We start from the raw sequence: 22,655 nt of genomic DNA, 5'->3' as shown, positions 1-22,655 counted from the left end.
AAAGTACATAGCATGAGTAGGGGAAATCTGCTTCTGTTTCATAGAACCAAAAAGAAAAAAAAGAAGAAGAAAAATCTCAGGCTACTTGGACTCTAACAGTGATTTGAGGAAATGCTGTGCATGAAAAGTTAACAGCACAATTCTCTTCTTTAGTGATAACATTGAAACACTTGCTGGTTATACAGTATTCCTGTCATTTTTATCTGCTGCCTGACTCCCCTCCCCTTCACCTCATACTGCACTGTGACAGTGGCATCAGCAAGTTGCCAGAATACTGAGAATTAACAACTGTTGTGTTGATTTCTGAAGTTCATTATCTTTTGAAGTCACGTTAGTTATAATAATATTGAATGAAGGGGTGCTTACAGGGTTTTGCCTGGGTTAATCACATCCCTATTAGAATGTATTGTATATTCTGATAGATTTGCTAACATTGTTCACAAAAAACAGTTAAAGTGTATTAGCCACTAAAGGAGTTTGTGGTCCAAACAGCTAAGAAGAGGAATAAGTATGCTATTTAACAATATACATAAGAAGGCCTTGATAAACAACTAAATCATTGGAGAAACTTCTCAGTTTAGTTAAGTACCTTGACTCCACTAAAGTCATCAAGACCAATTTCTGATATCTGTTTTATGTTTGACATCCTTGCTTAAACTAAAGGGCAAACTCTTTACAGGAAATAGTTTCATAAAAGTAAACGTCACACCCAGTGTTCCCACTAATGTGAGCACGTGAGCAATCGCTCACAGATTCTGACTCCTCCGCTCACAGCTTCTCAGATGTAGCTCACAGATACTAACCCTCAGGCGGCCCCGCCCTCCCAGTCAGCCAGCATCTGCAGGTGGGCCCTATAGGGATGGAGCAGGGATGGGGCCTCATCCCACTTCTCTCCTCCCGTCCTGGCTGTGGCTGGTTTGGCCCCCAGGGTGGTGCCAGAGAGCGCCTCCAGCCACTGCTGGCTCTCTAGCTGGGGAACAGAGCAGAGCTGAGTGATTGGGTCTGGCCTGACCCATGCAGCCTGAGATCGCTAGGATCCCCTCAGCCCCAGAGAGTTGAGGAGAGGAGGTAGCACCTCAGCCGCCACCATGGTGAAGGTGTCATTTAACTTGGCCTTGGCACAGAAGGAGGCTGAAGAAGTAAGCACTGACTCACAAAAGCTCATCTTGAAATAAACATGCTAGTCTTTAAGGTGCCATTGTGTGTCAGCTTTATTTTGTAGCAACAGACTAATACACCTACCCCTTTGTAATCAGCATGGACATATCCATTTTTATACAGAAGTATACTCTGATTTTTGTGGCCCTTTCACCTAATGGCTTTTATTGTTAAATTGGTTTGATTGTAATCAAAACAATTTGACTGTAATTTTTTTTTAAAAGGAGGTGCACTCAAAACTAATAAATTGTTGTTTCGGCTCACAAAGTAGATTTTTAGCTCACAACACTGCAAAGCTTAGAGGGAACATTGGTCACACCCCATTTTTAACCTTTGGTAAATTCCTTTTAATTCTCCGAGTTTAGTCCGAGTTTAGTCAAAAGGGTAACATAATGTTTGTGAGTGCATTTGTCAGCAATGGAACAGCAAAGCTGTGGTGTTATTTGTATTATAATGAAGATCTTTATGTTAGCCTGTACTTTTAGAGACTGAACTGATATATGATAAGCTGGCTAGGAGGGCTTTGTAGAATTCCAGCTGAATCAGAAAGTTGGAAGCAAAAATACTTGCAGTTTCCCTGGTGTTTTGCTTCACTCTTCAGAGAACAGTTTGTAAATGTGCAGCTGATGTGTTTTATTTTAATAACTGGTTTGGAAAAGTTACTGCCTTCATTGGGGCATTTGAATTTTCCTGAATTATGTGGTAGATTACATGAGTTGAGTTTAATCCAGTGATCCTTTGCAGACACAGGAATTAAATGGTGCACTTGGTACAAATTGCTTGGATTCGGTAATCCCATACTCACTTAGGGTCAAGTTTTAAAGAGACAGATCTGATCATTGCCATCCTCCTACTTTGGGTAGTGAGGGCCAAAGATCTGTGATGAAAGTAGGAACTTTTTAATGATTGCATGTCAGTGTGTCAAGTGCAACGCAGCGACTTAAATGCGCAGGGGTCCAGTCCAGTTGTTGGAGGCTGAGCTGAGCTGCGAATGGCACAAGACAAGAGAATGATATGCATTGACTACTGCCCGTAACTGATCTCCCATGAGTGTGGTTTTTAAGGCTTTTCTCTAATCTTATGTTTTAGATGCATGAATCCCTGAGGCAGACCCAAGGCTACTGCACTTCTTTGTGCCAGCCATGCAGTATTTAATTATAGGAGCTCTTCCCTCCTGTCCCTCCATGCCAAATATCTTCTCCTCTTCAATGGCAAGAGCAGTCCTTTTGATTTAGATGTATTCAGGTTGACTTCTTTGATGGGAAAAAATGATGGTTGAACAAAAATTCATTTCATTGTTTTATGCCCACTGTTATTTCATCTCTCCAGAAAGCAGGAGATGGCGTAGATACTGCTGGAGAGAAATAGGCCTTGTGGACTAATGGGATGGCAGAAATGCAATCAAAATGAATTTGCCTAGGTGGGGGGTAGAGTCTTGTTTCAGATAAGATACACTTCTTCTCTTATGAGAATACTTGGTAAATAACACTATCTTATTGCACATTTATTACATGCCAATTATTCCATGTACAATTTTCTGTGTGAGAAAGGAAGCATTTCTCCCTCCACTACTATGTTTGAAAATTGAACTTTGGTAATAAACTTCAGTCCGTTTTCTTCCTCTTTTTTTCTTTTTATCATCGAACAGTGGAAAGTTTTCACAATAGAAACATGTTCAAAAATTCTATTGAAAATTCATGAAGTAGAATATGATTCACCTGGCTTTCTCATAAAGGATGCCAGCTCTTACCTGAAGAAGAGGAAGTGAAAAAGAGTTTTGCTAGAAAATTGGGTAGATAGGACTCTCAGCTACACAGAAAGTGGCGAAAATTGCCCCTTTTTTTGTAAATACTACTTTTGCCCATAAATGGGTAATTTGGATAAGTATAAGAAAAATGGTAGCAAAATGCAGCCTGCTCATAAGCTCTGACAGTTTAAAAAATGACGATGCTAGAATGATACACGCCTAACATAATAAGTACCTATATCGAAAGATATTATTCAGCAAACTAGAATGGAAATGTGATCACTAAAACCAGGATACATAGTTAGGCCAACACTTCTCTGCTCTGAAAGACACATAAGCAATCTTGGCATTTTCTCTTTCAACATGACATATTTAAGAATCTTTATGGCTTTATGGAATCTGGGCAAGTGCTAGCTGTGGAAACTGCCAAACAATACTCAGATTGGTAATTTTCATAATTCTCTATGTCAGACTAATGAAGTGATTGGATCTCCAGAGATCAGTTAACCACAATACACGACAATCCATGATGCAACAGATTTTAACATTTATCCTTGTACTTTCTTTTTTTGACTGTCACATGTTCTTAAAGTATAACTACTCTATAAGAAGCTTGAAAGAAAGCTTGAAAAAACCTTTCTAAATTAATACTTGACTCCTATATTCCAGTACAGCTCTACAGATTGCATAGGGTGATGGAAAACATCACGGGGTAATGGGTAGATGTTGCTGTATTTTTTTATGCTGAGATGTTTGGCTGACAAGTCATTACTATTCATGGCTTATTTAATTGGTCCTGATTGATAGCGCTTTGACTGCTAAATGTCTCAGTGACACATGACATGCAGAAACCTGGAAAATGCTTCCTCTTTCAAGGGTCATTCAGGAAAAGTTCTTTGGCATTTTCCTCATTAAATAATTATTGCCCTGAATTATTCCATTTTGTCAAAATTAGTATTTTGACACATCCAAATCAATATCAAACCCTGGATCAAAAGTGAGATAGATAGTTAGCATAGATGAGCGCATAGCTAGAGACAGAGAGTTAAGATTATATTACTTCTATAATTCAGTATTCTCTCTCACTTGAGGCTGAAAACAGATGTAATATAAAAACTTATCTGTATATCACATAATAATAATAACAACATTCAATTTATATACCTTCAGGATGACTTAACACCCACTCAGAGTGGTTTACAAAGTATGTCATTATTATCCCCACAACAGCAATCACCCTGTGAGGTGGGTGGGGCTGAGAGAGCTCCTAGACTGACCCAAGGTCACCCAGCTGGCTTCAAGTGAAGGAGTGGGGAATCAAACCCGGTTCTCCAGATTAGAGTCCCGTGCTCTTAACCACTACACCAAACGGGCATCTGCCTTCAACTTCAAGACTGAAAGAGAATAATGCATGTTCATCAGTGCATATTTATAGCACATTCTTCAGTGGCTCAGAGAGCACCATGGAACTGAGGCAAACTTTTCAGTCATTCACTGATTCCAGCTGGCAATCTTGCCTCATCCGAGTGACTTCTCAGTCTGTTGCTGCTATGGCTTCCTCATCTTCCATCCATCAGGGAAAGGTGTCTGAAATGAAAATTATGCAGTCTCTTCCTCTCTCAGGTACCTGGCTCTAGACACTTGGTTAGCTTTCTCCACCTGCAGATGGACAACAGAGCAGCAGCAGCATATAAAAATGTGGGCCGCTGGAGAAAGGCAAAATGGATGGGATCTTGCTTATCTGACAATTCTGCTTTAAGTCAGGCTTGGAGCATTATGAACATACTGGGAGCTCGTCTTTATGTTTTATCTGTCTTCAGTTGTTTACATGAACCATACTAGACCATTAGCCATTCGAAAATTATATAGTCAGATTATATAGAACCAGTGTGGTGTAGTGGCTAGAGTGGTGGTCTAGGATCTGGGCAGCCCAGGTTTGATTCCCTGCTTTGCCATGGAAGCAACCTTGTGCCAGTCACATCGTCAGCCTAACCTACCTCACAGGTTGTTGTGAGGGAAAAATGGAGGAGAGGAGAATCATGTAAGCTGCTTTGGTTCCCCGTTGGAGGAAAAGGTGGGGTATATATGGTAAAATAAAAATAAATATTGTCAGTTGTGGAAACTAAGTGTTGTGAGAGAATATGGGTTAGTCATTTGCATGCAGCTTATAGAAGTATTTCACATACATATATATCTCTTCCCGTAATGTTGCAACACCAGATGGGCTTGCTGAGTTGAGTCTTAGAGGCTTAGTTTATCCAAGCAGCATGAACATAAACAAGACTGGATTTAATGCTTATTCATTGTATATTAAATAAAAGGGCTTGTCCGTTAGTGTTAGGCACACTTTTTGTTCTTAGCAGTGCATGTAGGTTCTCATTGAATTTAATCAAAACTACTAATAGTAAAGCTTTCTTGTGTGTAGCAGAGATGATATTCAGGGTTCAATAAAAAGAACGAATTCACATTTAGTATATCTGACTAGGGTGCTGTATAATATAAGGGTTGCATTTAATATTCTTTTTATTGTAATTAACGTTCCCAGATGTTACTTTAATTTAAATAAGAAATTCTGAAATTCTAAGAACTAATACGGAGAGAATGAAAATGCTTTAAGACATCTTGAAATGAAATACCTCACTTCCAGAGTCCAGAGCTGAATTCCAAAGGGGTTGTCCAAGATGTGCTTTGCAATACCAGTTGGGTTGCTTATAAATGAATACTATTTTAGTCATTTTTCTTTGATTTTGAGGAATACAAGAACTGTGGCAGAAAGAAACTCGGTGAAGTTGTCCTGGCAGCAACCCCCCCCATGCCACTTCAGGGCTATTACCCATAATACAATGATAACAATGACAACAACAACTGTGCTTATATACCGCTCTTCTAGAAAGATGAGTGCCTCACCTAGAGAGGTGGACAAGTTAGTGTTATTATTATCCTCACAATATAGCTGGGGAGCTGGAGCTGAGAAGAGTGGCTTACCCAAGGCCACCTACTGAGCTCATGGCAGTAGTGGAATTTGAACCAATGGAGTGCTGATTTGCAGCCAAACCACTTACACACTGTGCCACTGTGCTACAGCAGCTCGGCCAGGGCTAGTTTTGAAGATCCTTCCCTTAATGGCTTCCAGTGCTGGTATTTATTTATTTATTTAGGCAGCTTATAATGAAAAACCACAGACAGCTTACAATGAAAAGCCATTAGACATAAGCAGCCTAAAAACTGTCCATAAAACAGAAGAGACCATTAAAAACTGATAATGTAACTTTGCTAATTAAAAGCCTTGGTAAAAAGGTGTGTTTTAGCTTGGCACCTAAAAGAAAGTAAAGAAGATGCAAGATGAGCCTCAAGGGGGAGGGCATTCTAAAGGCAAGGCGCCATCACAGAAAATGCCTTTTCTCTAGTCAGCACCTACTTCACCTCTGTAGGCAGAGGCACAGAAAGCAGGGCTTAAGTTATGAGACAGGTATTAACTGACAGGCTGGATAGCTTGGAAAGAGGCAGACCTTCAGGTACCCTGGCCCCAAGCAGTTTAGAGCCTTAAAAGGTAAGAATCAGCACTTTGAATAGTGCCAGGTAAGGGATAACCAGTGGTACAATCCCTGTAACCAACCCCTGATAGTAGCCTGGATAGGGTTGCCAGATCTCCTTACCCTCCCCATCGGAGGGGGGACCTGGAAGTCAACTTTCTAGAGTCCTCACCTGGCTGTGCACCTGGCCCAGCACGATGATGTCAAAATTGGCCCCTGTGAATGGCGGGATCATGCTGCCACCGGGCTTGATAATGTCACTCGCCAAAGTGTTGTCCACACTCCTGTGGGGAGCGTGCCCACTGCATTCTGGTCTGGGAGCTTTTTGCCTTCTGGGCCCATTCCCTGGGGACTTTTCCCCCTGCCCGCCAGATGAGTGATAGTGGAGGACAGAAGCTGGGAGCGGCAGATCCCTTACCCCCACTGGGGGACTGGTAGCCCTAAGCCTGGCTGCTGCATTTTGAACCAATTGAACTTTCTAAACTGTTTTCAAAGGCAGCCCCACTTAAAGTACATCCCAGTAGAGCACTTCATAGAGCACTTGGATGTGATCTGAACATGGGTCACTGTGGCCAGATCAAACTTTTCGAGAAATAGCCATAACTGGAGAACTAGCCAGAGCACAATGCCCCCTGCTCCCGGTCCAGGCAGCCTCTCTGGAAGGATACCATGGTTGATGATATTGAAAGCCCCACTGAGAGGTCCAGGAAAATCAACAAGGGATACATTCCCCTGTCACTCTCCCAGTTAAGATCATCAGTCAGGAAGACCGATACTGTTTCTGACTCAAAGGCAGGCCTGAATCCAAATTGAAATGGGGCTAATCATGTCAGTAAAATAATATCTAAAATAACTGTATAGGTTCATTATATCTTGCTAGTATTCTGTTTAGAATGCTTTGATATCACTGAAACCTTACAGCATGCCTTGTGCCTTGGATTCCTTTATTCAGCTTGGAGTTATTTAGTATGCAAGGACTTTTCTGGAATGTACCTGCTTTCTGCCTGTAATGCAATACGTAGGTTGATTGGTAGGGTGATTGGTGAAGACACACTCCTGCTTTTGGAATGTTTGGGCCTTCAAACTTGGTGAATAATTTATCATCAGATATGTGATATTCAATTAATGTCTGTTCATTAAGCAACACAGTGATTTCAGAGTCTCCCCACCACTATTCTTGAATGAACAAATTAATTCATTTCATCTCTCCCTCTGCCCTCAAGCTCAATGGGATGATAAGGGCATGACCAATATTTCCAGACTATTATCACTCTTATCACACATGTGAAGTGTTCAAGCAATACCACATTCTATGTCTCATCCAAACAATTTTATTGCTGCAAAGATGGCCACCATGGAATTTTGACTTCTGGACGGAGAGGGAGGTTTGTGTGCTTTGTATTATCTTCTATCTCCCTTAGGCTTATGATTTGTCTCATACACATGGAGGAAACTGTGTACGAATACACCTTTATTTCAATACTTAACATCTATCGATTTTGGAAGAGAAATGGAGATTCTTCTTGGGGATTTGCAGATGCTTTTTATAAATCTTTTTGTAGGGTTCCTGATGACAAGAACATAGGCTCTGTACACTGTAAGTGCAATTGCACTTACATAGCTCTGTAGCAAGCACTTTGATGAGAATTACTACTGCTTTCCTTCCTTACAATTTTTTTCTGTGTGTAGCTATATCTGTGGACTGAGAATTCATTTCGTGCATCTGAAGAAATAGATTCTTACTATGAAAGCTGAAACTACAATGCATCTGTTTTTTTTTATGGTGGCACAAGGTTCCTTTTCAGTTTTGCCACAACAGACTAGAGGCTACTCCTCTAGAATCTGTCTTGTCTGATTACTAAATTTGTGTCTAGATTTTACTAGGGAGTAGACCAATAGTTTGTTTGGAACTTTGAAGAAAAAATACTTCTGGGCATATACAGAATGTCTTTCCCTCCACACTGAAAAATTGCAGCCAGTATTCTTCCCACACAGTTTAATAATTCAGTAGCATACATAAAGATGCAGAGGAAGCAATGGGATTACTGAATCATATTTTTAATACCTCTGTAAAAATGTGGATAAGATTACATGCCCTGTACCTTTCATAACAATAAAATAAGAGGCTTGCTGGATCATACCAGAGGACTCTCTAGTACAATGCGATGTTTCCCCTGCTGGCCAGCCTGATGCTTCTTGGAATCCAACCAGCAGGGGTTAAAAGAAACAGTTACCCCATAGTTGATCCTCAAAATTGGCATTCAAGAGTATACTGCCTCTGAACACGGAGGTTATATTTGCCTATCATAGCTAATGGCCACTCATGGACCTGTCGACCTCCATTAAACTATCTTATCCTCTTTTAAAGTCTAAACCAGTGGATGTCATCTCTTGTAGTAGTTTATTCAAACGATTATGCAGCACATGATACAGTACTTCTTTTTGGCTGTTCTGAACCTCAAATTAACTATTGTCAGGCTATGGATGACAGACTATGGCAGATAGATCCCTGTACCATTGTAGCAAGAAATTCAGGCTCTTGGTTAAATGGCTTTATTCAGAAATCAGATCATTTCCACAGATATGTCCATAGAATTACTCAGAAGCAAGGTAAGCATCTAAGCTGTAAGAACAGGTTGACAGGAATGGTAACCTGTGGGAAAATCCTTCCTCTTAACACACTCGTTTGCTCCTTCCCCCTCCCAACAGTAAAACAGGACTTTTGGCGCAAGCTCGTCCTGAGAACGTCTCACATATTTGTACTATCAAGTCGAGACACTGAGAAAGCAAGAGATCAAAGTTGAGACATAGCAGTGCATGGGAGTGAGCAGTGTACAAGGTCAGAGGCACTGAAAGTTTCTACAGTCCATTAGATAAGGCACCTACTTCAACAAGCCTGTGAAAGGAAACAGTTATGGCATTGGCAATATGACATCAAGTTATAGCATGAAACATTGGTTCAGAAAGAACAAGTCAGAAACAATAGGTAGCAAACAACAGGTCAGCATTAAGTAGTGGCATGGATGGGGCGCAGACATGACAACTATAGGCAAACTCTAGCAGTGAGGCAGAAAAGAATTCTTCATGTTCTTCGCATCATCCAGTAGTTTATAAGCATCTATATTTAGGTAGCTTATCTATCTATATAAACCTTCACAACTGTATAAAAGGAGCATGGGCAACTTTCCTTCTCTCTTTCCAGCCAAAATAGTCCTTCCAAAAATCCCCTCCTCTTCCATTTATTAAAGGTTCTTAAAGTTCCACTGTCCTACTTGTATCTGCCCCTGAGGATTCCCTATATCAACTACTCAGTTTGCTCAGCCTGTGGCTCTTAATAATGTCTCTATATAGCCATGTGCCTAATATTGTAATTTTTCATTTACAGACAAACACATAAGTATACCAAATATGATGATGATGACACCAATTTCTTGAGCAGTGCCTTAATATGTAAATAAATCAGTTCTGATTATTTGGGGTCAAGAGAAATTCTAACTTCTAATTTCAGACTTCATATGTGCTTTGACTAAATCTTAACAAGATGTATTTTAAAACAACAGCAGCATTTGATTTATATACTGCCCTTCAGGACAACTTAACACCCACTCAGAGCAGTTTACAAAGTGTATTATTATTATCCTCATGACAATCACCCTGTGAGGTGGGTGGGACTGAGAGAGCTATGAGAAATTGTGACTGACCCATGGTCACCAGCTGCCTTCAAGCGGAGGAGAGGGGAATCAAACCCTGTTCTCCAGATTAGAGTCCTGCTGCTCCAACCACTTCACCAAACCGGCTCCCACAAACACAAGTTTTAGTCACATATTTAAGCTAAAATATTATTTGCTTTGCTATAAACTGGAACTAAGGCATTCACCATTCCACTTTTATAACCATTAAAATAGATTGCAAAGCATGCTAAGTGTGTGTGGGGCCAGGGGGCGGGGAATGACACTTTCACTAATTAGCTTCTTGGGAAATATTAATTGACACACATACGCCCTTTCTGAACATAATAGGAATAAAAGTTTTCTGTTCTCTGATAAAGTGAATGTTTTAAATCTTCAATTAGGCTAAAGTTAATGAGACTGCAAAATGGAAGGGGGGAATGAAGGCTTACCAATTGGCTGATGGGCCCATGTTCGCTTCGATCTCATTGCTGCCACTGAGAGCTTTCTAAAAAAAAAAATGCCAAAAAGAGGCAGTAAAATACAGTACCAGGGAGCGAGTGTCTGGCTGTTTTCTAAGCTCTGTGTTTCCTGTGCCTCTAGTGGCTGCAGTGAGAACTGCGCCCATAGTGGCTCCAGTCAGAACTGCAGGAAAAGTTAAACAAATGCATTCTTGGAACCCAGGAGGATTCTGGCTTCAGGGGCCCTCAAGATGACTTGGTCCCTGGGACTTTTGTCCTCCTAATCCCCCTCTCTTGGTGTTTCTGGGGATGGGATCTACCTGACTGTCTCCAAAATGGAAGAAAAAGTGGGGAATACCTATGAGAAAGAGTAAGAGGTGTCTTTAGGGAGAAGCATTCAAGCCTGGTGATTTGGCTGTATTACATTGACATGAAGTCTATACTGATGCTTAGAGCACTTCAGTAGGCTTGATGTGGAATGTGTATAGCATAGTGGTAGTGTTATATTTGTTGAAATATTCTATAGGATTGTGTTCAATGTGGTCAGTAATGAGACATGTCCCCCAAACTAGTCCGTGACACTCACTGTATGCCAGCTGCACACATACAGATGTTTAGAGCCAGCAAAAAAGGGAGGGTGGATCCTGGATTCAGCTGTAGGGTAAGCAGCAGTCATCCAAAATGGAAGGTTATTCCAGATTTGGAAAGAGGGAACAGGTCAGAGGAGCTAAGCATATATCCTTACTGGGCAAAGGGAAGGATGGAGAGTCAGGGAACCTAGAAATAATTCCATATAAGGTAAAAGCGGAGACAGTTCCAAGCGTGTGTGTGTTTCTGTGTATGCAGCCTCAATAAATAAGTGGAATATAGCGGGCACTGCAAATTGGAACGGCTGGACAACTCATCCGAAGATAGTAAGCAAAACTCAGGATAATCCCAATATGGCTCTGCATTCTGTGTTTTGCTGCTGGGAATGCTCATTGTTAACAGGTTCTGTTAGAGTCTAAAGGCACCCTGATTCAAGACTCAGGTTCCTTGATTAACAAACAGAGTGCTGAGCACTGAACCAAATGATGTTTGTTTTAGGCTTCAGGTGATGCCCAAGGATGACTCTTTTATTCTGTGATTGAATTAGGTGCAATCCTTTTTCCTCTGATGGATCTCTTCCTTTTCTTCTGTACTAGGCAGAGGTTGGTTGGTTGGTTCTAGTGGAAAACATGGAGGTTTTCCATGTAAAACATTAACAAAATAGTTAATTGGGTAACCAAAGGGGAAATGAGCATGGGTTGACTCCAGTAGCACCTTAAAGACCAACCATTTCCAGGGTTTGAGAGTCAAGCTCCCTTCATCAGATCCAAAGTTTATACCCTGGAAACTCCTTGTTGGGTTTTAAGGAGCTATTGAACTCAAATACTGCTTTTCTATTGCAGACCAACATGGCTTCCTACCTGAAACTAAAGGAGGAATGAGGGAGCTTGGAACAGGTAGGGGGCAAAGGGTGGAAAGAACTACAGAGAGAAATTTGCTTATCTTTCAAGAACAGTAGGATGGATTTAGAAAATGTGCAGTTTCCTCAGTGTCTTCTTGGAGGAGAGTGTATTCTTTACTCACCCTGCCTGTGGGTCTGATCCTGTCATGTTGGTGGAAAAGTAAAGCAGATCATAACAGCAGTGTCCCCTAGTTGCTTAGATAGACTCACCCTGAGAGCTTTTATAAGGGTCGAGTAAAGTAATATGACCCTGTTCTGGCTTGTTGTTAAGAGGCTTATGTTTCTCCCTGCAGGGTTCTCATTTGGTCAGAGCTGGGTGGTGGCACCTCAAACTAACTTCCTTCCTGACATGCTTTAGATTCCAGATTTAAATCATGAGGTTATGGATCTTTCTCTGAAGAGAATCGTTTTTGGGTTTTTTTATCTCTTATTTTTAGTCTTGCCCATCATGCTAGAAATGAATGGTTAAAAAAGAACAACTCTGGAATCTCGAATGCAGTGTTTAGGAGGCCTTGTTCCTCCCCACAACCTTTCTGTAGTTCAAAAATAGTAAAACGAGAGCAGTAACTTTTGTTGATTTTTCTTCCTTTTGAGTCTGTTAATAATCCAGTTAAATCAGTGTTCCATTCAATGAAGAGCGGTATATAAATCAAATGCTGTTGTTTTTAAGATTTTATTAGCATGATAAGTTATACAGATACCAAGAAAAGATTGTGAAAAAGGTGTATGCTTGGGGATGTTGTCAAAAATGTGGATTAAGTGGGGAGAATACATTTACCTATAACAGACAAGACTTCTGTACTGGGATACCAAACATACTGTGTAAACGGGACAAAAAACACCATCCCCATCTCTCTTGGCCCTGTGGTAGTCCTTCTTGTATTTATTCCTGTGATTATTGTAATCTACAGGCATCATTTCTAAACTGAGCACAGATTTGTAACATGCCGCACTCCTGGCCCACAATCCCATCTCATGCACACAATATCATGAAAGAAAACAATCTATTTCAACTGAAATTATAGAAATGGGCCATAGCATGTTTGTATAGTAGTCCATGCCACTCACTCCCTGGATCCTAGACCATGCTTTGATACTCCTGCGCTTAGACCCAGGTAACCGATGACAGTAAAACTGAATGCGGTTTGCAAATGCAACTTTCCATGTATTCACTTTTTTAGAATGTATTATCTTTGTTCCTTTCCCCTATCTCTGGGGAAGAAAATAAGCCAAAAATTGCATGTATTTTCATAGTTCTTTCTTTAGACTTTCCTGGGAGTGGTGATTTATTCAGTGGATAAACTGCACAAGGAGAAAGGGTTAGACCAGTCAGTTGTGGTGCCATTGCCATCAGTCTTATATGTAGGCTTGCAGCTTACTCGGCGGTGGTGGAATTTCTCCCACTTTCGTTACTTCCCTCCTGCAGCATGGTATTGCATACATTGTTATGTCACTTCCAGCGGATGTGACATCACAGCAGACTTGGGACTCTGTTTTTTCAAGGGTTCTGTCCCATGAAAGCTCCCACTGTTTGTGGATGCTGGGCTGACAGCCCTACTTATATGCAGTTATATAATGGTGATTCTTGATTATTGTTTCTGACATGTGTTTCCAGGAAACAGTTTGTTGTGATTTGTGTTCTTTAAATGTAGATTAGAAGGGCAGTTTCTATGGTGTTGACTGTCTTCACGCTATTCTTCCACCATATGCTAGGAATGGTGCTCAGGAACTTGGCATTCCTTTAGGCAACTTCCTTTATGTTACAATTGACTTTTCCTGTTCTTCATTGTAACATCCTGGCAAATAATTTTGCACTGTACTGCAATTAAGAAATAGCTCTGTTTCTCAACTTATCTGAAATCTTGGGAAAGTACCATGACAACTGCTGCAAGTTTAAAATGTTAGGATGAGATGACACAAGGGATAATATAAAGGGTTAATATGAATAATATAATATAAAGATGGATCATACTAGCAACTGAAGAACTTGCAGGAGTATGGAGGCCTAATCCCTGCTCTCTTACATCATGGCCACACACAGTCAATGGTGTTTCTGTACGATGTACTGTCAATGCAACATTGAAGTCATATGTGATTTGAAAAATGAGTGAGTTGATTAAAGAGTTGTTGAGCCTCTACCATGGTCTGGTGTCTGATAAATTCTCTAAATAAACAAATGTGAGCAAAGCGACTGGTGTCAAGGGGTGCATACTGGTGGCAGTTAGAGCTTACAGATGATGATTTTGGGCGGAGACAGGTAGCTAGAATATGTTTTCTCAGTTATTTCTGGGTCACTACCTCCAGTTTGCAGCATCTGAGCAAGTATGTTAATTATAGGATGTTTTGGAGGTCTTTCATTTATAAGGGTTGCCATAGGTTGGAGACGATTTTACTATTTTACTACTACAGACTAACAGGGCTAACTCCTCTGGATCTACACATGGAAAGGGGCTGCACTGAGGAAAAAAATTTATCCACAAATCTCGAAGCCATTTCAAACTCTGGCAGAGCGATTTGCCTCAAATCCCATTTCTTTTTGTGTATACATTTGTTTATATCGAAACTGTATTTGTTAGAAAGGACCATTGGTCTTGAGTGAGCAAATCAATATGAGACCAGTTATGGAGGAAAGGTATTTTGTTAGATGAAATGATAAAACTTGTTGGCATTCATTACATCTTGGATCATGATGACTGGTAAATACTGTAACTTATTTATTTTGCTATTGATTTAAGTTTATCTGCACACTTGTGGATATTAGATTTTCATATAAATTATCTCCTGCCTAATATCATTTCCAGGTTTTATTTGATCTTGAAAAACATTTCATTATGTTTAATTTAGGGAAATGAGATTTCTTTAATTACTGCCTCCAGAAGCTATTAAAAGCTCAATTACATTTGCAAATTCATTTTTGAGCAGCTTTATGGTTTTAAGATAAAAAATTCCATGATCTGAGTATGCGTGCTTCCTAGTTCTTTGGAGTGACGCACTCCCTCGTTCTTACTTTTTTTTCTTAATGCATGTGCATCAAGGAAAAGAAATATTGCTCTGAGTACAAAATTAATTAGGCTAGAAAGTAAAGATCAATTCCAATCCTTAAAACTGGTCTCTGAGCTTCAAATTTGAATCTTGTAAATGTTTCATTATAGAAGAAAGGCTGTCAGATATATTTATTGCATCCTTTCATTTGCTGTTGAAAATACCATAAATAGAGTAATCAGAAAGTTCAGCAAGTGGAAATGCAACGATGAGTACTACTGATGCAGGTGGCATTTCTGCATATGGCGTAGCTTGGAGTGGTTTATAGTGCTGTAGCGAACTATATATCTGTTACTGCTTTTTATGTCTGGAGACCAGGAATCTCCAAGCTCGACTGTAAAAGTCCATCCACTTAGTAGCCTCAACTTTATTAGTCTCTAGAAAATGACGAGCATTTTTAGTAGTGATTTCAATTTTATTGGCCTGGGTTGCTTGTTTCACATAATTAAACAGCTATTTGGCAATGATACCTTTTTTCCAAATGTTGGCAGTGTAGTGCAGCTGAAGCGAGAAAGAGCAAAGCTAAATTTCTACTGCTTTCTTATTATTTGAAATACTTTTTGCCTTTGAATAAATGGCACTACAAGCACAAATGCATATGCAGTAACTTTACATATGATAGCCTTCTAATTTTATTTTTAAAATATATAGATTACTCCTACGCTTACAGTAAAAGAAGAACTTCTTAGCAGCAGTTAATACTATTGTATAGATGCGATTAGAATTGGATAATTATATAGCCAAATTGGAATTGAATTAAATTGCTGTCCTGCCACTTGGTGGCAATTTTGTACTACTGCACAGTGAGAGCTGGCATCCTCTTTTCTAACAAAGTGAGCGAGAGTACCAACAGAACCTTTTTAATTCATATACATTGGTTAGAACAATAACAAAGAAAAGAATACCATTAACTAAAATATAAACAATAAGGTTGACTGCTCATTGTCACTAAATCGTCAACCAAGAGCATTGAAATTCTTAATGTTCTCTTTTTGGCCTCCATCATAAGACAAATACAAATAATATACTGCATTTGTTAATGCTGGCTATTTAACAAATTTAACAGCTGGGGAAATTTGGAAACTGTGTTGAATAGAAACTGAAAAAGTAAAGTAGGTCGCTTTGATTTACAAAATAAATATAGCTTCTCCTTAGTGGAAGGGAGGTTTAAAAGAAAATATATTACCTGTAGCACTAGTAGTACCAAAGACTGACTAGATGAGCTTGTACAATGACTATTCTTCAGGTACTGCGGATTCTGTGAGAAAGTTGTTACTGTTAATTTAACTGGAACTGGAACCTTAAGTAATGGAGGAGGCCTGAAAAGAGGCCCTGGTAGATGAGAGAGGTAAATGGAACTTAAGGGGAGAGGCAAGAGGGATGAAGGATGAAGGCAGGGCTGGCTAACGCTGTAGTTTTAGTTGACTTTCTAAAAAGGTTTTTTGAGAGAGTTTAGAATAAAAAAAGTTAAGAATGGCCAGTCAGGAGAAATAATATTTGTTTCTTTTCACATGCCAAGAAGCATGTATTTCCTGCCAGCTGTATGTACAAACATTTAATTTTTAAATTCCCATTTTCTCTCATTAAGGTGTGACTAAGTCCATTTTCATGACAAATTAAATTATTATTGCCTAAATTTGATTCCTTTGCACTGCTTAATTTAATCTATAATAATCACCACTAGAAAAGCTACAAAGATAAGCATCAGAATTAGCTGTCTGCTTTGGAATGGTAATGAGGGACAGAGGCATATTAACTAAGTAATCTGAAAAAGTTGAGAAGTCTATAGTAGAGATGGGCACAAACAGCAATACGAACAAAAAAAAGGCACGGACAGCCCAATCCACTGTTCACGAGGAAGCTGTTCACGAGGCCCCGTTCCCACGAACATGTGTTCGTTCCAAGCCCTCTTCGTGGCGTTTGTCAGCCATTCATAAAGCCAGACAGTCTGGTGCCTTTCAATCAGTTCCCCTGGCAACATAGGCATGGTCTGTCTGAACTCTGTCTGAACTCCTTCTGGATTTCCTTCTGTCTTGTAACCCCTCAAAGTAGCTTCCAGCAGACAGTCCAGTTTTTGCCACTGTGAAGAGAAAATGACAGGAAAGGGAGGGTCCCTCCCAGGGTCCAATCTCTCTGAAACTTGGGGGGGGGGTCTTCAGAGGACAGTAAGGACTATGTCCCCTGCAAATTTGGTGGGTATTGGACATTGGGAAGGTCAGTTTGTAACCCCTCAAAGTAGCTTCCAGCAGACAGTCCAATTTTGCCACTGTGAAGAGAAAGTGACATTAAAGTGGGAGACCCATGAATCATGCCTTTCCCGGGGTGCAATCTCTCTGAAACTTTGGGGGTCTTCAGAGGACAGTGAAGACTATTTCCTCTACAAATTTGGTGGGTATTGGACATTGGGAAGGTCAGTTTGTAACTCCTCAATTAGCTTCCAGCAGAGTCCAGTTTTTGCCACTGTGAAGAGAAAATGACATGGAAGGGGGAGACCCATGGACTCTCCTTTTCCCAGCTCAAGTTCAGCTAAGTACCAAGGGGACCGTTCTGACTCCCACGAACTTCCAACTATGAACATGTTCGTGAACATGTCATGTCCGTCGATGTTCGTGAATCCCTGTTTGTGGATGGCAACGAACAACAAACAGCATGTTCATTTTTTTTGCTGTTCATGCCCATCTCTAGTCTGTAGTTGCTTAGAGTAATAGAATTTTGCTATGGCAGAACAATTCAGCTGTAAGCAGTTGTCATAAAGAAATTGTCATAAGCACAAAACCCAATGCACATTTTCCTCTTCGTTCTCCTCACACTTTGTAGGTAATAGTTTTTCATGCTGTCGAAACCTGCTACCAGGAAATCTGCAATATGCTGCAGAGTTGTTTGTCAATGCCTGAGTTTATTTTCGTAAAGAAGCATTGATTGCAGGATGAGAAACATTTAGTTTAACAGCAGTCGATGAGGAGCAGACAAAGGACTGTCTGAAGTTTTGAGTCATTGAAATGTACAGGCGCAGCTTCAAATATCTTGTACTCATGTTAGGCAAAGACTTGTTGTTCTGTGAGCATGCATTTTAACATACCTTTTATGTGGAATTGAAGCAATTGTCTTCATATCCACGTGCATCATTTCAGCCAATGTGCAGAGTTGCTTTCTACTGTGTGATATAATAATCCAAGGCTACTCTTCAGTGAACCATCTTGCATAACTGAAATGTCTTTAAAATGAAATCGTACAGTCTATAGCTATATTTTCGTGGTGCAGCATCGAAGCTTGATATTGATTAAAAATAGGCTGTCTGCCTGTCTTAAACATATACCAAAGCAGCAAGGGTCGTTGGTACTAAGTTTTGAACAGGGTCCTGCCACATTGTGAAAGGCTAGTGGAAGGGGAGAGGCTATAGTGAATAGAGGTGAGTTGTTTCTTCTTATTACATGTAGTCAAATATGTTGAAGAGGGAAGCCCAACTTTGATATTATATGAGGATGGCCTCCTTCCACCAATTTTGTGTTTTTATTTCCTTTACTTTATTTGGACATAAAATTGGTAGAACTACGCTTGCAAAAATGGCTGTGAAAGAATGTGTTTATGAAAACCTGGACCAAAGAAGTGAGATATATATAAAATGCAAGAATATCATTGAATATGGCTCATGAGAACAGAATGCCTACTGAGAACCTAATTACCAGACACAAATCTCAGCACCGTACAGCTTTTAGCACCTCTTGCTCCTTCACAGGAGGAGGAAAGTAGTGTGATCCAAGTTGTACTTTTGTTTATTATTATGGTATCCCGGCCCTTCCCTCACTCCAACAAGTCATACCTTAAAAGACAGGGTTGCTTTAGATGTGGTGTCAGTGAGTTTCCAGGCCTGTATTTTCCTTGTAAGACAGAATAAGGGCATGTGAGAGTTTCCAAGGAATATTGAGAAGCCAGGGGCTGCTTATTTAACCCTTTATCTGCTTGCTGTTTACCTCAAATACTTACTGTTTACCACACATACATACTTTTTATTACTGATTTTCCCAAACAGGCTGTGAGTGTAAGAGAGAAAAAAATGAATGCAGAAAAAATGTATTTTCAAGGAAGAAATGGTGTGTCTGAGATGGTTTAAGTGTCCCACTTCCATATTTCAACTCTCCTTTATGAATGTACCCCTATCTGCTTTGCATTTGTGTTACACAGCAGTCATATATTTGTGAAACACTTGTTTGCTAGTTTAACAGTGTAGTTCTAGTGGAGGTATAGCTTGGGTGCTACAATATCTAGAAGGAAAATCCTCCTTCTTCACACAGGGGTTTGCAGGACTATATTAGTGTGAGATGCTGAACATTCTCAGTTCTTATTCAAATCGCTGTGTAAGTAATGTTTTCAGCATCTTGCGGAACTGTGTTATGCAGTACTAAGAATTAATTGAATAATTTAATTAGAACACTAAATTTCTTTTATGGAAAGTTATTTCCCATTTTGAAAATCCCCACTTCCAGGCTTTTATGTATAGCTAGCTAGACAGAAGTTTAGTATTCTCTGCATAATTTCCCATATTTTATCACAAGTATATAGATATTTCATTTAATCCCTTACAACTTCCCTGTGTGTCATCTGCTTATTTATCACTGTCTTTAAGATCCCTTTTCGGCCCGGTAATACTCATATTTTTGGTCTCTTGGTTACCACTATTATAAATTTATTATCCGATGAGATGTATAGCTCTGAGAGTTGTACAAATAATGGCTTAATACCAAGAAAGCTTTGTTATTCTGTAATGAAACCATATGCATAATTCCCTGATACATTTTTGCAGGTATGTCATAAAATTTAGGTCAGCACTAGACATACATCAAAACAGATGACAGGCAACAAATCGCACAAAAATGTGTTTTCAGTAGGTTTTTAAAAAACATATAAATGGTATGCCTACTGTGATTTTTCTGAAGCTATAATCTTTTCCTGATCACTTTATGTCTGAGTTCTTTGATAAAATAGAACTCTGCATAGAAATTGTATGCACAGGGGCCTTCCCTATCACTACCACTTCATTAGAAATAACAACAACAGCAGCAATATGGAAGAATCTAGTATCTATACTGGCCATATTCATCAACAACATATTCAACAGCAACAACAAGAATAATATGGAAGAATCCAGTGTCTATTCTGGCCATATTCATCTATAGTCTGGCAAAAATGCATCATAGATATCCTCCAAATAATTAGAAACCATGAAATAAGAGAATCCGGTATTAGTAAAAACATTTACTTAACATAATCATTCTGACTTAATATTCCATGGTCTGTTTCCAGTGATGGAAGGATACTTGCTAGAACAGAAAGGAGACTGATGTGCAATCCACAATGGTCTTCTAGTAACAAATATTTGAGGGGGTCAGTTGACTGCAGCAGGAAGGAGTGGCAAGAAAGTCCTACTGTATTAGTTTTGCTCCTGTCATGGATCTCATAGTGTTTATAAAGTCCATCAAAGGGCAATGTCAGGACTAGAGGTAGGCACACTGGCACAAACTGGCGGTTTATCAGAGCCCATTTCTGATGAACCGCCACGAACTTCAGGCTGGTTTGTTTGGTTTGTTTTTCAGTTTGTCACTGCAAACAGCATGGTATCGATCAATCAGTTTTCTAGGCATTGGCGGGGGGGAGTGAGCTTTCTATATCCCTGGAACTTTCTGCTGCCCTGGAAATGATGTTTTCACGAACCAAATGAACTGGTTTGCAAACCGGGGCAAGTTTGTGAAAATTCATGGGTCATGAAATGCAATGAACCATGAACTGCATGGTTTGGTATTTTCCCCAGTTTGCGCCCACCTATAGTTAGGACCTATCAGCTCTTTGACCCTCAGTCAGATGGAATTTCTACTGAAAAGGTGGAAGAGTCCATCACAGATCCTGTGTATGCCAGGGCCAGAAGAATCTGGCACCTTGTAATAGTAACAACTATAGAAGACACTGTCTGATCAAGGACCTGATCTTCACCCTGGCACCATTTTCATGCAGAAGCTTCAGTATGTTGCACCGGCAACCTTCATTATTCCTACCCAACTATTTATAAGCCAGTGATCATAGTGCTAAGATTCAAATACCTAGAATTCTTAGTGAGGAAGCTGTGAGACGATATGGTCTCCTACTGTTGCCAAGAGACCAGACCAGTTGCTTTATAAAACCTGATAAGGATAATTGTATAGTAATGCCATCCATATCCAGCCTAACTGGCTGGGGAGAGCACTGGTTGTGCTGTTCTGTTAAATCCATCACTATTGTATGTTGGGGATATTGTCGCATGCAATTTGGGGGGGGGATCATAAGCTGCTTCTCAGCCTGTAATGTAGCAGAGAAAAAAAGAAAGAATTATGCACCTAATTACACAGAAAACTCCTAAAGTGCCTACAGGCACAAAGTTGAGAACCTCTGTCTTATAAATCATAACCACTACACCAGTTTGATGTAGTGGTTGAGTGCAGGACTCTAATTTGGAGAACCGGTTAGATTCCCCACTCCACTTGAAGTCAGCTGGGTGACCTTGGGCCAATCACAGCTTCTGGGAGCTCTCTCAGCCCCACCCACCTCACAGGGTGTTTTGTTGTGGGGATAATAATAGCATACCTTGTAAACTGCTCTGAGTGGGCATTAAGTTGTCCTGAAGGGCGGGATATAAATCAAATGTTGTTGTTGTTGTTGTTATTTTCACAAGAATATCTGGTATTGAATACAAACGTCATTTCCAACTAATGCAGGCACTTCAACCAGTGGAATGGAACGTTTCTGACAAACCCCCTCACTACAGCGCACAGAATTCCCTGAAGTGCTTCTTCTCAGGGGGACGGGGACCTCAGGAACAGTGTTATAGGTTAATTGAATGGAAAAGGAGCTGGTGAAAATTGCCCCATTTCTGCTGCTGCAAAACTACCTTTGGATTCAGCCCTTGGTCTTTAAAACTTTTTTCCCATTTATAGACCTAAGAAAACATTATTATATACAAACTATATAGGAAATCCAAATTGCTATTACTAGCAGTTTTACCTGCTGCTCCAAAGAAAGTAGAAGATAGCCAGGATGTGCTCTTTTTTGAGGAAGAGGTGCTTGGAGGAAGAAGCAAGTGGATGCCAGGAAAGATGCTCATGGGTACCACTGCTAGTGTGATCACAGGTCTAAAAATATGCTTATATATAACTATTTATCTCCAGCCCTCAATGTAATGTTTGTATCACAAATCGCATTTGGAACTTCTTTACTTACTAGTTTTAATGATGAATAATGATGTTGGTTAATTGACCATTGAAATAAAAAATTCTGGTTTTTCCCTTTTCCTTCAATCAAATTTCTTTTATATTAATTATGCGGTTAACTTAAGCTGATAATATTTAAAGAGTTCTATGTTATGGAATACAATATTCAAAATAGTTTGTTGATCTTGTTTTGCTTTATTCTTTGTATTTAAATTTTGATTAATAAAATAAAAATATCTTTTTAAAAAATCCAGTTCCCCAAAAGGTTTTAAATATACAGTACTTCAAATTGAGTGATATTTGGTGGTTGTGTTTTTTGTTT

At 39.8% G+C, this 22,655-nt stretch overlaps 1 protein-coding gene across 1 annotated transcript in view; it reads left to right on the top strand.

The window, feature by feature from the left end:
* NCKAP5 (NCK associated protein 5) overlaps positions 1-22,655 on the top strand; it is a 526,585-nt gene that overhangs the window by 110,838 nt on the left and 393,092 nt on the right. The window lies entirely within an intron of this gene.

The sequence above is a fragment of the Eublepharis macularius genome, chromosome 2 (assembly GCF_028583425.1).
Source record: "Eublepharis macularius isolate TG4126 chromosome 2, MPM_Emac_v1.0, whole genome shotgun sequence".
Lineage (NCBI taxonomy): Eukaryota > Metazoa > Chordata > Lepidosauria > Squamata > Eublepharidae > Eublepharis > Eublepharis macularius.
This window is presented reverse-complemented; position numbering and strand designations above follow the sequence as displayed.